The sequence below is a fragment of the Triticum aestivum genome, chromosome 2B, assembly GCF_018294505.1.
Source record: "Triticum aestivum cultivar Chinese Spring chromosome 2B, IWGSC CS RefSeq v2.1, whole genome shotgun sequence".
NCBI lineage: Eukaryota > Viridiplantae > Streptophyta > Magnoliopsida > Poales > Poaceae > Triticum > Triticum aestivum.
This window is the reverse complement of record NC_057798.1, coordinates 398,424,305-398,440,059: the sequence shown is the minus strand read 5'-3', so window position 1 is coordinate 398,440,059 and position 15,755 is coordinate 398,424,305.

Here is a 15,755-nt window from a genome sequence, read left to right as displayed (position 1 = left end):
GGAAACAACCAGATATGCGCAAAGTGGTCACCCGTACCATCACCTGTGCGTCTCATCACACCCACGCCGGCACACACACTGCAGCTGGTTGCTCATTGCAACCCACTGCCGTTGGTGTGGTTCCACTACTGCAAATCACGTAGAGTCATCCGTCGCGTGTCAACAACAATCCTCAACCCTGGTCGAGTCTTCTACAAATGCCCGAATCATGAGGTAATAATATGTTTAAGTGTTGTTCTGCTGCTTTCAGTTGCTGATTTTTTCATAGTTTGGTTGATGATCTTCCAATTTGATTCGTGCAGAAAAGGGAAGATTTGTGTGATTTGTATTTCTGGGAAGTTGCTGATGTGGGGAATGCAACTACGCTGATTATTTGGTTAGCCGAGGAATCCCAATACCAGCAGGTTGGGTTGTTGTACAAGTAACTGAAGGAACGACAGAAGAGGAAGATGCAGAGCAGAAGGTTAAAAATGCAGTTCCTCTAATCATGGCCAAGCAACAGCTGCTGAACGGCCTTGACAGCAATGAGGAGATGAAAGAGCTTGTGAAGATAATGGGAAAAATCGATGTGTTCTGTAGGATGATTGTCTCTTTATTTGTAGTGTATGTAGCACTCGTGATGTATTCAGTGGCTATGACATGAGCACTTTGCTGAAACTAGTAATGAATGAAACCTGTGTAGTAGGCTAGGCGTAGTGTTGTGAACATATAATGATTTCTATTAATGGGAATTAGGGGGTATCCCCTTTTTCTCGTAAATTAAGAAATAAATAGAAGAGACCCTTTTGGTAATAAACAAATAAATTAGCAGAGGCCCTGTCAGGTCAGATTTGTTCTCATTCGAAGACATCGAGCAAATTGCAGTCCAACAGCAAACTATGTCATCAAATTCAAGTTTCACAGCCAAATATTAGTACAACTAAACAACACTGTCATCATGTTTTAGTCTTCATACAATCACCAAACACAAATCATCATAACAAGTGATGTTCTCACAGCAAAATACTAAACAACACATTCATCAGTTTTCAGTTGTCATAGCAAACACAATTTCACATAGTAGATACAAAAAGTCTTCTGACAAGAAAATAGGACAAAAGCAATCTAATCATCATCCGCAGCAGCAGCGTCAACATCTTCGCCATGTGTATCAGTCTGAATCGTAATTCCCCATGGTGTCATCTTATTCTTCATCCTCAACGTTGTCACACCCTAGCTAGTCATGCATCAGAGTGTGTGCATCATGTTTAAATTTCCATTTAATTTTGAAATGGGGATTTGTGAAACCCTCAGAATCATTTTTGAAAATGATCCAAATAAAAATTTCTCCAAAAGGGTCCAAGAAAATGCTCATGTTGCTCTCTGAAAATATTGGACAGAGATAAAAATTAAACCAATATTTTTAAGAGCTCATAGGTATTTATTTTGGGCATTTGGAATTAATGCATAAATATTTGCATTGGAAATATATTATTTATATATATTAATATATGTCCAAATATTATGCCAATTATAAAGGAGCTTTGGAATAATATATCTAGCTCCTGCAAAAATTGGCATAAGGTAAATAAATGATTTAATATTTTATTTAAATCAAAACAAATGTCAGAAATTAGAAAAAGAAAAATAAATAAAAGGGAGAAGCTTACCTGGGCTCCTCACTGTGCAGCCCAGCCAGCTGGCCGGCCCAGCCAGCAGGCGGCCCAGCCCGCCTCCCTCCTCTGTCGTCTTCGTCCTCGACAGAGGGAGGGGAGTGTGGCCGGCGCGCGCGCGCGCCACCGCGCCACGCCACCTGCTCGCCTGCCTGCCTGCCCTCCCCTCCTCGCTCGATGCCCCGGACGACGCCACGCCCCCCCTGCTCTCTCTCACTCTCCCTCGGTTCCTCCCTCCTCTCCCTCGCGCTCTCTCTCACGGCCGAACACCACCATCGCCGCCGCTCGCCATAACCACGGCCACCGGGCCTCCCTCGCTCCCCCGACTAGCCCAGAGGCTCCGCCTCGACCCCCTCTTCCCTCTCCACCGACCCACAGCTCTCCGGAAGCCCTGCATCGCCGCCACGTCGCTGTTCCCCTCCTCGGCCACCGGAGAACATCGCCGTTGATTCGCTGCACTTCGGCCGTCCCCGAGCCCGCTAACCATCCCTGCAGCTCCGCGGTGAGCCCCCGGGTCGTTTTCCCCTTCTCCCTGGTCTCGTTCGATCTCTAGGCCTTAGCCCCGTCTTGGCCGAGAGCTCCACGCCGCCGGCGATGTCGCCGTCGTGGCCACAGTCACCGTAGCGCCCAACCGAGCACACCCACGTCTTCACCGCACCGCGTAGAAGCCGTAGGTGCCAACCCCGCATCTCCGCAGCCGTTGTAGCCTCGATCCCGAGCTCAACCGAGCTCCGGCAGCCGCCACGGTCGTCGCCGTCGTCGGTACCGGCCACCCCAGGCTCGGCCACCACCACCGTTCGACGCGCGGGAGCAAGGGCTCTCCAACGAGCCCAAGCACGGCCTCGCCCGTGCCCTGTAGCGCGTTTCTGCACCGCGCCGCCGTCTCGGGCCTCGCCGGCGTCATGTCGCCGGTGGGTTTGACCACCTTGACCATGGCAGGACACCCCCTGAGTCCCTGACAGGTGGGCCCAGCCCTGTAGCTAATTAGGATTAGCACTAACCACTGTTAGTTAACCCCCTGACACTGACCAGTGGGCCCCAGCGCCACTAATCCCTAATTAGGATTAATTTAACCCTGTTAAACCCCCCTGTCACTGACGTGTGGACCCCACACGTCAGGTTTGACCCCAGCCAGCCGCAGTTGACCACTAACGTCATGCTGACGTCATGCTGGCGCAATATTTATATTTCTGGATTTAATTTAAATCAGGAAATTCCAGAATATTATTTAAACTTCAAAAATTCATAACTTTTATTCTGTAACTCCAAATTGGACAAATTATATATGAAAAATGATCAGAAAAATTCAATCTATCCATCTGTACTATTTTCATGCATGATCAAACAAGTTAAATTGATGTTTTAAACAGAATAAGGAAAAGCACCTTAAAAGGCCATGTTTGAGTTTGAAATTTGAATCTTTGATTCAAATTTGTTCAAACCCTTCTGGTTTTAGTTGCATTAGCCCAACACACTCATTTTGCCATGTTTCATGCATGCATCATATTGTTGCACATTGTTTGGTGATGGTTGTGTATCGGTGTCCTTTGCGACAGGTTCTGCCTCCGAGGAGTACTGTGATTACCCTAACGAAGAACCGTATCAGTGCATCGAACCATCAGGCAAGCAACCAACCATTTGATCATATCGATACAATCCCATGTTCTCGCTCTTGCTCTCTTTTACTGCATTAAGACAACGCGTTTCAAACTGCTGTGTGCTACGGTAGTTGAACCCATTTCCTCTGCATGACCTGTCATTGCCACAATAACTAGATGAAACCCACTAGCATGTGTAGGAGTTGAGTGAGCCATATGTATGTGTTGTTCCTACCTTGCTATGCCTGCTATGCTTAGAGTCGTGTCAGGTCTGGTTCATCTGGGTGATGGGCTGGAGTGAAATGGTTATGTCAGTAATGAGAGTGGTGTGGTGAACACGATTTGGTAAAGGTATCGATGAGAGGCCATGTAGGAGTACATGGTGGGTTGTTTCATTGAAGCCGACCCTAAGCACTGAGATCTGTATGTGTGATTTAAGATACAGCTACTACCATGCATTGGGCCCTGAAATATGACCCCGCTCGACTTCTTATTCACCCTAGCTCTCTGTCCAGGAGTTGCAAGTAGTTTCTGGTGTTTGTAGTCTACTGGAGGCCGTGGACAGCGCTGACCGTAGGGGTGGGCTGTGATGCGGTAGGTACGTGGCCGGGTGTACCGAATACCCGTTAGGTATCTCGGGAACCTTGTTCACATCGTTCGGGGCCGTATGGGAAACCTCGGCCGGACTCCCTGCGGATGGAACCTGGATAGGCGATAAACCTAGACTAGAGGCTTAAGTGTTTAGGTAGGTCGTGGTCTACACCCACGTCGGCTTTCGCTTGAAGTCTGCCGAGCACATGTCGTGTGCAGACGCTAAGTGGTGGAAACATGTATGAAGAAGTACACCCCTGCAGGGTTATCATAATCTATTCGAATAGCCGCGTCCGCGGTAAAGGACTACTTGGTTGCCTATACAGTTCATAGACAAGTAAATGGAAACTACTAAAAGCCTCAACATAAGTGTGAGTGCCGAGGATGGCTCTTCCGTAGGAAGACGGAGGTGGATCCTCGGTAGTGTATTGAAGTGGTGAGTAGTGGACTCGTGTGCGCAAAACCATTTCAAGTTGAAGTATCGTAGGATAGTCTAGCCAACAGTCAAAGCTGGCTTGCTGCAATAACTCCACCAACCCTTCTTGATAATATGCATGTATGTAGGATCTGATGTAAGTCTTGTTGAGTACCTTTGTACTCATGTTGCTATAATTTACATTTTACAGAAGACGCTGCAACCCCTTCTGATGGGTTCTATGTAGACGTTGACATCAACGAGTAGGCTAAAGGCCCAGGTGGTGACCCTGAGCTTGTGAAGGACCACGTAGTATAGTAGGCTTTCCAAGCCTCTTTTATTTTACTAGTTGTCTGTACTCAGACAAGTTACTTCCGCTGCTGGTTTGTATGACTGTATGACTTGTATGTTGGGTCGTGAGACCCGTACCTTTGTGTATGTTATGTATGGCTCCCTGAGCCTTAAATAAAGTACTTGTGTCGTAGAGTCATGTTGTGATGCTTCGTTGTATTTGCACATATCGAGCATATTGTGTGTATGATTGAAATGCTTGGTATGTGTGGGATCTGACTATCTAGTTGTTTATCTTTAGTAGCCTCTCTTACCGGGAAATGTCTCCTAGTGTTACCGCTGAGCCATGGTAGCTTGCTACTGCTCTGGAACACTTAGGCTGGCCGGCATGTGTCCTTCTTCGTTCATGTGTCTGTCCCTTCGGGGAAATGTCACGCATTGAGTACCGGAGTCCTGTTAGCCCGCTACAGCCCGGTTTACCGGAGTCCTGCTAGCCCAGTGCTACAGCCCGGACCCACTTGTTGATGACCGACACGTTCGAAGCTGGGTCATGGATGCCTGTCCCTGTAAGTCTGTGCCACTTTGGGTTTACGACTAGTCATGTCAGCCCGGGCTCCTTATCATATGGATGCTAGCGACACTATCATATACGTGAGCCAAAAGGCGCAAACGGTCCCGGGCAAAGGTAAGGCGACACCCGTGGGGATACCGTGCGTGAGGCCGCAAAGTGATATGAGGTGTTACCGGCTAGATCGATGTGACATCGAGTCGGGGTCCTGACAGCGTTGGCATCAGAGCCGGACTGCCTGTAGGTTCTCCAAGCCAAACTGGTCGATGTTGAGTCTAGAAATTCTTTAGTTATATGTAGGGGAATTGTTTGTGGGATGGAACGTAAGGCTCTTTTTACTCCTTTATCTTATGACATTCTGATCTGAGTCAGTCCATTTTTCCACCGGGGGTTAAGGAATTAGGATCTGTTCTCTCTATCAGGATCACGTGTTACTAATCAGTAGTACCTTATAGGTATGATGGATACAAGCCTAGTTCAGTTCTTTTACCACATTATGTTGCTAGGATGGTCTCAGAACTTTGATATGATGATGTTGAGTGTGTATGAAATCCTTGTCAAATGTCTCAAAATCCTTCTTGAGCATTTACAGCTGTTATGCTGCCGAAATTTTGCTAGAAATTCTAATGCCTTTGAATTATGATTGTGCTTTCAGATGAGCACTCGCGACCTCAATCAAGTGGTTCGCCTGACTCGATGCCTAGATGTACCCGGCCATACTGCCAAGTTGGTCAGGGTAATGACTGAGGCTGGATACCGCTGGTATCCTGAGTACACGGTCGAAGAGCAATTTCGGGACTTCAATCAAAGCCAGTATCTCTGCACTGTCAGGATATTTCCATCTTATCCTGGATCCACCGAGCCCCTTCACTGCTCCTATGGACTCGGGGTTACCATTGAGATGGCTGTGCAGGACGCCGCCTACTCTATGATGACCATCATGCGAGTCAGATCTGGACTATTTCGGGACTCTGATTTCCGGTATATGCCAGGATCACTTCCGGGAGCACAAGGGTATCTCCAGGCTATCTATGCTGACCCCACCCAGGAGGATTCACGGACTCGCACCACTGCTGAGATGCTCGAGGATAAGGACCGTGAAAATCGGGCCTTAAGGTTAGAGCTCTTCAATACCCGTGCTGACCACTGGGCTACTTTGACTCGGTTTGCACCGGCGGTGCAAGCTGGATATTCGGATATGCGCGATCTCTATCCTGTGAGATCTGCTCTGCCAGACGTGATGGGTTGGCGTGATGTAGGAGGCATCACCCCACCTCGCGGTCCCCGCAGGCCACCGTCTGTTGGTCCAAGACCTCATCCTAGCCCCTATGGTCCACAAGCTCCGCGAGATCGTCTGTTTCCGGATGATCATGTTGAGCTTCCAGGCTATGGAGGTGACTTCTACGAGGACTACTACGGATCGGACTGAGTTGGTGGTGGTATCACTAGTTCGCACTAGTTGTGTCGTCTATCGTCCCGCGTGACTCGTGGGTTATGACCTAGTTTGTACTCTTTCCGGAGGTGTAGAAAAATAATGTATAGGAGCTTGGAATGCCTCCGATGAGATGTAATCCTCTTTTCACCGTAATAGTACTTTGTTTGGTCTTATACTAAACCCTGTATGGTGTGTATGACGATGGAATAAAGAAGCAGTTTCTGTATCTACCATGTCATACGGATGATCATCTTGCATTTCGAGTTATTCCTTACATTTTATATCCTATGTCGGAATTTTATCATCCTGACTAAATCATTTTCTTGTTTACCTAGGATGGTCAACACGTGCACTAACCCTGCTCCTCAAGAGCAGGCCGAAGGCAGTGAAGTCAGGGATGAAAATCTGCCCCATCCTCCTTCCCTAGCCGAGGTTATGATGGAAGCTGAGAGAAACAAGCGGGAGACCAACCGTTTGTTGGAGCGTATTGAACAGAACACGGCACACCATCAGAGGACTAATTTGGTGTCACTCAGTGATTTTATCAAATTGCATCCACCCACGTTCCACCACTCTGTCGAGCCTCTCGACGCTGATGACTGGCTTCGCAGTATCTCTCACAAACTGCGTTCCGCGCTGGTAGCGGAGGCTGACAAGGTCACCTTTGCTGCATATCATCTTGAAGGCCCCGCCAGTCTATGGTGGGAGAATTATGGAGCTATGCGCCCGGCGGGCCATGTCACTACTTGGGCTGAATTCAGCGAGGCTTTCCGTGAACATCACATTCCGGAGGGTCTCATGGACCGTAAACGTGAAGAATTTTGCAGTTTCACCCAAGGCCGACTTTCTGTGGATGCTTACAGCAGGGAGTTTGGTAACCTCGCACGATATGCAACCGAGGAAGTTTCTACTGACGCTAAGAAGCAAGCAAGGTTCCGTAAGGGCCTTAGTCCTGAGCTTCGCCGCGACCTCCGTCTGCATGAGTGCACATCTTTTCAGAAACTTGTCAACAAAGCCATCAGTGCTGAAACTGGTCAGACTGACTATGACGCAACACGCAAGCATGGCCGTGACATGGGTTCCTCATCCGGTGCTGGTCCTCAGAAGCGCCGCGTGTGGGTGCCCAACACCGCCCTGCCACCCAGGTTCACACCGAGGCCATCTTTCCAGGCGCCTCGCCCTGTTCAACAGTCTGCACCGGCCAAGCCCTATGGGGGTCCAGCCAACAATGCTCCTCCACGTACCAGTTCCGTGACTTGTTTCAAGTGTGGGGAATCTGGCCACTATATGCGTGAGTGTCCCCAGACCAACCCCAATCAATCTGCTAAAGCTGTTGGCCGTGGCAAGCCGACAGGAAAAGTTTTCCACGCCAAGCCGGTCACCGCTTCACGTGGCCATGTCAACTGTATCTCGGCCGAAGAAGCTCAAGAGGATCCCAACGTCGTTCTCGGTACGCTTCTTGTTAATTGCCACCTGGCATCTGTTCTTTTCGATACAGGAGCCTCTCATTCTTTTATATCCGAAAATTATGCTCGTTTGCATAACGTTGCATTCTGTGACATGCCATCCACTATGGAAATTTCTACTCCCGGGTCTAGATGGCAGACCTCTAGGATGGAAATGAAATCCAAGTCGACAGACTTGTTTTCCTCGCGTCTTTGATAGCCCTTAAATCTTCAGATATTAATATCATTCTGGGTATGGACTGGATGCCGGCTCATCAAGCCAAAATTGATTGCTTCTCTAGGACTGTTCAACTCACCCATCCTTCGGGGAAGATAGTCAATGTCTTGACCCGATTAGCCAAGCGACAGTTATATTCTCTTAACGCCAGCCCTTTGCCAGACCTTGAGGACATTCCGGTAGTTCGTGACTTCCCAGATATCTTTCCAGAGGAATTGCCAGGTGTTCCACCTGACAGGGATGTTGAGTTCGTAATAGACCTCATTCCAGGAACCGTTCCGATTGCTAGAAGACCCTATAAGATGGCACCCCTAGAACTAGCCGAGCTTAAGAAACAACTCGATGAGTCCTTGAAAAAGGGTTTCATCCGACCTAGTTCATCTCCATGGGCTTGCCCCGTCCTATTCGTCAAGAAGAAGGATGGTACGGACCGGATGGTTGTAGATTACCGACCTGTCAATCTGGTCACAATCAAGAACAAATATCCGCTTCCCAGGATCAACGACCTGTATGATCAGCTCGCTGGATCCTCAGTCTTCTCCAAGATGGATTTGAGGTTGGGCTACCATCAAATCAAAATCAGAAACAGGGACATTCCTAAAACGGCCTTTGTTACTCGTTATGGCCAATACGAGTACACCGTCATGCCCTTCGGCTTAACCAACGCTCCAGCCACCTTTTCTCGGTTAATGAACTCAATCTTCATGGAGTATTTGGATAAATTCGTCGTAGTTTATCTCGATGATATACTCATCTACTCCAAGAACGAGGAAGAACATGCCGAACATCTAAGGCTAGTGTTGAAGAAACTTCGAGAGCATCGCCTTTATGCCAAATTTTCTAAATGTGAATTCTGGTTGTCAGAAGTGACCTATCTGGGTCATGTAATATCTGGTAAAGGTATTGCTGTTAACCCTGAGCGAGTTCAAGCCGTCCTTAATTGGACTCCACCCGAATCGGTCAAGCAAGTTCGGAGTTTTCTAGGCTTAGCGAGCTATTGTCGTCGCTTTGTCGAGAACTTCTCCAAAGTTGCTAAACCTCTAACCGAACTCCTCAAGAAAGATAAGAAGTTCGAGTGGACTCCACAATGTGAGCACAGCTTTCAGGAACTGAAAAGACGCCTGACTTCGGCTCCCGTACTGGTACCGCCGGACTTCTCCAAGGACTTTGTTATCTACTGCGATGCCTCGCGACAAGGACTAGGTTGCATTCTCATGCAAGATCGACACGTAATTGCCTACGCTTCACGGCAATTGCACCCACATGAGGAGAATTATCCTACTCATGATCTAGAGCTTGCAGCCGTAGTCTATGCACTTAAGACCTGGCGACATTACCTCCTCGGTAATCGTTGCGAAATATTCACTGATCACCAAAGTCTGAAGTACATCTTCACCCAACCGGATCTGAATCTCAGGCAAAGACGTTGGGTTGAGTTGATCATAGACTTCGACTTAGGAATAACCTACACCCCAGGGAAAGCCAACGTCATGGCTGATGCACTAAGTCGTAAATCTTATTGTAACAACCTGATGTTACAACAAAGTCAACCGCTTCTCCATGAGGAATTTCGGAAGCTTAACCTTCACATTGTTCCCCGAGGTTTTCTTTCCACCTTGGTAGCAAAACCTACTCTTTCGGATCAAATCATTGCTGCCCAAAAGCGAGATAAGGGAATATCTAAAATCAAAGAGAACATTGCTAGCGGAGGTGCTAGTTGTTTCTCCACAAATGATCATGGTGTTGTGTACTTTGAGAACCGTCTAGTGGTTCCCAAGAACCAGCATCTACGGCAGTTGATCCTTAAGGAGGCTCATGAATCTCCTCTCACCATTCATCCCGGTAGTACTAAGATGTATCAGGACCTACGCCAGAGGTTCTGGTGGACTAGGATGAAGAGAGAAATTGCTCAGTATATTGCTAATTGCGACGTCTGTCGTCGTGTAAAAGCAGAGCACCAACGGCCTGCTGGCACCCTTCAACCCTTAGCTATTCCTGAATGGAAATGGGATAAAATTGCTATGGATTTCATTACCGGTTTTCCCAGGACCAAGAGAGGGAATAATGCTATTTTCGTCGTGGTCGATCGTCTTTCCAAAGTAGCCCATTTCTTACCTGTTCGTGAGAGTATAACCGCTAGCCAGCTGGCAGACTTATACATCTCCCGAATAGTGTCCCTCCATGGTGTCCCTTTGGAAATTAACTCGGATCGAGGAAGTCTTTTCACCTCTCGATTTTGGGAAAGTTTCCAAAATGCTATGGGAACCCGTCTCTCCTTTAGCACCGCTTTCCACCCTCAGTCGAGTGGTCAAGTGGAACGCGTCAACCAGATTCTAGAAGACATGCTTCGAGCCTCTGTTATCTCATTCGGAATGGACTGGGAGAAGTGTCTTCCATTTGCCGAATTCGCTTACAACAACAGCTATCAATCTAGCTTGGGTAAAGCCCCTTTTGAAGTTCTCTATGGACGACGGTGTCGAACACCCCTTAACTGGTCAGAGACCGGGGAAAGACAATTCTTTGGCCCGGATATGATTCAGGAAGCAGAAGAACAAGTTCGCATCGTTCGTGAAAAGTTGAAAACAGCCCAATCTCGTCAAAAGAGTCAATATGACCGAAAACATAAGGCTATGACTTTCGAGGTTGACGAGAAGGCTTATCTTCGGGTCACCCCTCTGAAGGGAACCCATCGTTTCGGTATCAAAGGCAAATTGGCTCCTCGTTACATTGGACCTTTTCGCATTCTCGCCAAACGAGGAGAAGTTGCCTACCAGTTGGAACTACCTCCGCACCTCTCCAGAGTCCACGATGTCTTCCACGTTTCTCAACTCAGGCGTTGCTTCTCGGATCCTATCCGTGAAGTGGACCACGAAACGCTTGATCTCCAAGATAATCTTACATATCGAGAGTACCCCATTCGTATCCTCGATCAGGCCGAACGTACCACTCGACGTCATAATATCAAGTTTCTCAAAGTTCAATGGTCGCACCATTCTGAGGATGAAGCAACTTGGGAAAGGGAGGATCGTCTTCGACTTGAATATCCCGCCTTCTTCCCGGAGGAACCCAAATCTCGGGACGAGATTCTTTTGAGTGGGGGTGAGTTGTCACACCCTAGCTAGTCATGCATCAGAGTGTGTGCATCATGTTTAAATTTCCATTTAATTTTGAAATGGGGATTTGTGAAACCCTCAGAATCATTTTTGAAAATGATCCAAATAAAAATTTCTCCAAAAGGGTCCAAGAAAATGCTCATGTTGCTCTCTGAAAATATTGGACAGAGATAAAAATCAAACCAATATTTTTAAGAGCTCATAGGTATTTATTTTGGGCATTTGGAATTAATGCATAAATATTTGCATTGGAAATATATTATTTATATATATTAATATATGTCCAAATATTATGCCAATTATAAAGGAGCTTTGGAATAATATATCTAGCTCCTGCAAAAATTGGCATAAGGTAAATAAATGATTTAATATTTTATTTAAATCAAAACAAATGTCAGAAATTAGAAAAAGAAAAATAAATAAAAGGGAGAAGCTTACCTGGGCTCCTCCCTGTGCAGCCCAGCCAGCTGGCCGGCCCAGCCCGCAGGCGGCCCAGCCCGCCTCCCTCCTCTGTCGTCTTCGTCCTCGACAGAGGGAGGGGAGTGTGGCCGGCGCGCGCGCGCGCCACCGCGCCACGCCACCTGCTCGCCTGCCTGCCTGCCCTCCCCTCCTCGCTCGATGCCCCGGACGACGCCACGCCCCCCCTGCTCTCTCTCACTCTCCCTCGGTTCCTCCCTCCTCTCCCTCGCTCTCTCTCTCACGGCCGAACACCACCATCGCCGCCGCTCGCCATAACCACGGCCACCGGGCCTCCCTCGCTCCCCCGACTAGCCCAGAGGCTCCGCCTCGACCCCCTCTTCCCTCTCCACCGACCCACAGCTCTCCGGAAGCCCTGCATCGCCGCCACGTCGCCGTTCCCCTCCTCGGCCACCGGAGAACATCGCCGTCGATTCGCTGCACTCCGGCCGTCCCCGAGCCCGCTAACCATCCCTGCAGCTCCGCGGTGAGCCCCCGGGTCGTTTTCCCCTTCTCCCCTGGTCTCGTTCGATCTCTAGGCCTTAGCCCCGTCTTGGCCGAGAGCTCCACGCCGCCGGCGATGTCGCCGTCGTGGCCACAGTCACCGTAGCGCCCAACCGAGCACACCCACGTCTTCACCGCACCGCGTAGAAGCCGTAGGTGCCAACCCCGCATCTCCGCAGCCGTTGTAGCCTCGATCCCGAGCTCAACCGAGCTCCGGCAGCCGCCACGGTCGTCGCCGTCGTCGGTACCGGCCACCCCAGGCTCGGCCACCACCACCGTTCGATGCGCGGGAGCAAGGGCTCTCCAACGAGCCCAAGCACGGCCTCGCCCGTGCCCTGTAGCGCGTTTCCGCACCGCGCCGCCGTCTCGGGCCTCGCCGGCGTCATGTCGCCGGTGGGTTTGACCACCTTGACCACGGCAGGACACCCCCCTGAGTCCCTGACAGGTGGGCCCAGCCCTGTAGCTAATTAGGATTAGCGCTAACCACTGTTAGTTAACCCCCTGACACTGACCAGTGGGCCCCAGCGCCACTAATCCCTAATTAGGATTAATTTAACCCTGTTAAACCCCCCTGTCACTGACGTGTGGACCCCACACGTCAGGTTTGACCCCAGCCAGCCGTAGTTGACCACTGACGTCATGCTGACGTCATGCTAGCGCAATATTTATATTCCTAGATTTAATTTAAATCAGGAAATTCCAGAATATCATTTAAACTTCAAAAATTCATAACTTTTATTCTGTAACTCCAAATTGGACAAATTATATATGAAAAATGATCAGAAAAATTCAATCTATCCATCTGTACTATTTTCATGCATGATCAAACAAGTTAAATTGATGTTTTAAACAGAATAAGGAAAAGCACCTTAAAAGGCCATGTTTGAGTTTGAAATTTGAATCTTTGATTCAAATTTGTTCAAACCCTTCTGGTTTTAGTTGCATTAGCCCAACACACTCATTTTGCCATGTTTCATGCATGCATCATATTGTTGCACATTGTTTGGTGATGGTTGTGTATCGGTGTCCTTTGCGACAGGTTCTGCCTCCGAGGAGTACTGTGATTACCCTAACGAAGAACCGTATCAGTGCATCGAACCATCAGGCAAGCAACCAACCATTTGATCATATCGATACAATCCCATGTTCTCGCTCCTGCTCTCTTTTACTGCATTAAGACAACGCGTTTCAAACTGCTGTGTGCTACGGTAGTTGAACCCATTTCCTCTGCATGACCTGTCATTGCCACAATAACTAGATGAAACCCACTAGCATGTGTAGGAGTTGAGTGAGCCATATGTATGTGTTGTTCCTACCTTGCTATGCCTGCTATGCTTAGAGTCGTGTCAGGTCTGGTTCATCTGGATGATGGGCTGGAGTGAAATGGTTATGTCGGTAATGAGAGTGGTGTGGTGAACACGATTTGGTAAAGGTATCGATGAGAGGCCATGTAGGAGTACATGGTGGGTTGTTTCATTGAAGCCGACCCTAAGCACTGAGATCTGTATGTGTGATTTAAGATACAGCTACTACCATGCATTGGGCCCTGAAATATGACCCCGCTCGACTTCTTATTCACCCTAGCTCTCTGTCCAGGAGTTGCAAGTAGTTTCTGGTGTTTGTAGTCTACTGGAGGCCGTGGACAGCGCTGACCGTAGGGGTGGGCTGTGATGCGGTAGGTACGTGGCCGGGTGTACCGAATACCCGTTAGGTATCTCGGGAACCTTGTTCACATCGTTCGGGGCCGTATGGGAAACCTCGGCCGGACTCCCTGCGGATGGAACCTGGATAGGCGATAAACCTAGACTAGAGGCTTAAGTGTTTAGGTAGGTCGTGGTCTACACCCACGTCGGCTTTCGCTTGAAGTCTGCCGAGCACATGTCGTGTGCAGACGCTAAGTGGTGGAAACATGTATGAAGAAGTACACCCCTGCAGGGTTATCATAATCTATTCGAATAGCCGCGTCCGCGGTAAAGGACTACTTGGTTGCCTATACAGTTCATAGACAAGTAAATGGAAACTACTAAAAGCCTCAACATAAGTGTGAGTGCCGAGGATGGCTCTTCCGTAGGAAGACGGAGGTGGATCCTCGGTAGTGTATTAAAGTGGTGAGTAGTGGACTCGTGTGCGCAAAACCATTTCAAGTTGAAGTATCGTAGGATAGTCTAGCCAACAGTCAAAGCTGGCTTGCTGCAATAACTCCACCAACCCTTCTTGATAATATGCATGTATGTAGGATCTGATGTAAGTCTTGTTGAGTACCTTTGTACTCATGTTGCTATAATTTACATTTTACAGAAGACGCTGCAACCCCTTCTGATGGGTTCTATGTAGACGTTGACATCAACGAGTAGGCTAAAGGCCCAGGTGGTGACCCTGAGCTTGTGAAGGACCACATAGTATAGTAGGCTTTCCAAGCCTCTTTTATTTTACTAGTTGTCTGTACTCAGACAAGTTACTTCCGCTGCTGGTTTGTATGACTGTATGACTTGTATGTTGGGTCGTGAGACCCGTACCTTTGTGTATGTTATGTATGGCTCCCTGAGCCTTAAATAAAGTACTTGTGTCGTAGAGTCATGTTGTGATGCTTCGTTGTATTTGCACATATCGAGCATATTGTGTGTATGATTGAAATGCTTGGTATGTGTGGGATCTGACTATCTAGTTGTTTATCTTTAGTAGCCTCTCTTACCGGGAAATGTCTCCTAGTGTTACCGCTGAGCCATGGTAGCTTGCTACTGCTCTGGAACACTTAGGCTGGCCGGCATGTGTCCTTCTTCGTTCATGTGTCTGTCCCTTCGGGGAAATGTCACGCATTGAGTACCGGAGTCCTGTTAGCCCGCTACAGCCCGGTTTACCGGAGTCCTGCTAGCCCAGTGCTACAGCCCGGACCCACTTGTTGATGACCGACACGTTCGAAGCTGGGTCATGGATGCCTGTCCCTGTAAGTCTGTGCCACTTTGGGTTTACGACTAGTCATGTCAGCCCGGGCTCCTTATCATATGGATGCTAGCGACACTATCATATACGTGAGCCAAAAGGCGCAAACGGTCCCGGGCAAAGGTAAGGCGACACCCGTGGGGATACCGTGCGTGAGGCCGCAAAGTGATATGAGGTGTTACCGGCTAGATCGATGTGACATCGAGTCGGGGTCCTGACAGCGTTGGCATCAGAGCCGGACTGCCTGTAGGTTCTCCAAGCCAAACTGGTCGATGTTGAGTCTAGAAATTCTTTAGTTATATGTAGGGGAATTGTTTGTGGGATGGAACATAAGGCTCTTTTTACTCCTTTATCTTATGACATTCTGATCTGAGTCAGTCCATTTTTCCACCGGGGGTTAAGGAATTAGGATCTGTTCTCTCTATCAGGATCACGTGTTACTAATCAGTAGTACCTTATAGGTATGATGGATACAAGCCTAGTTCAGTTCTTTTACCACATTATGTTGC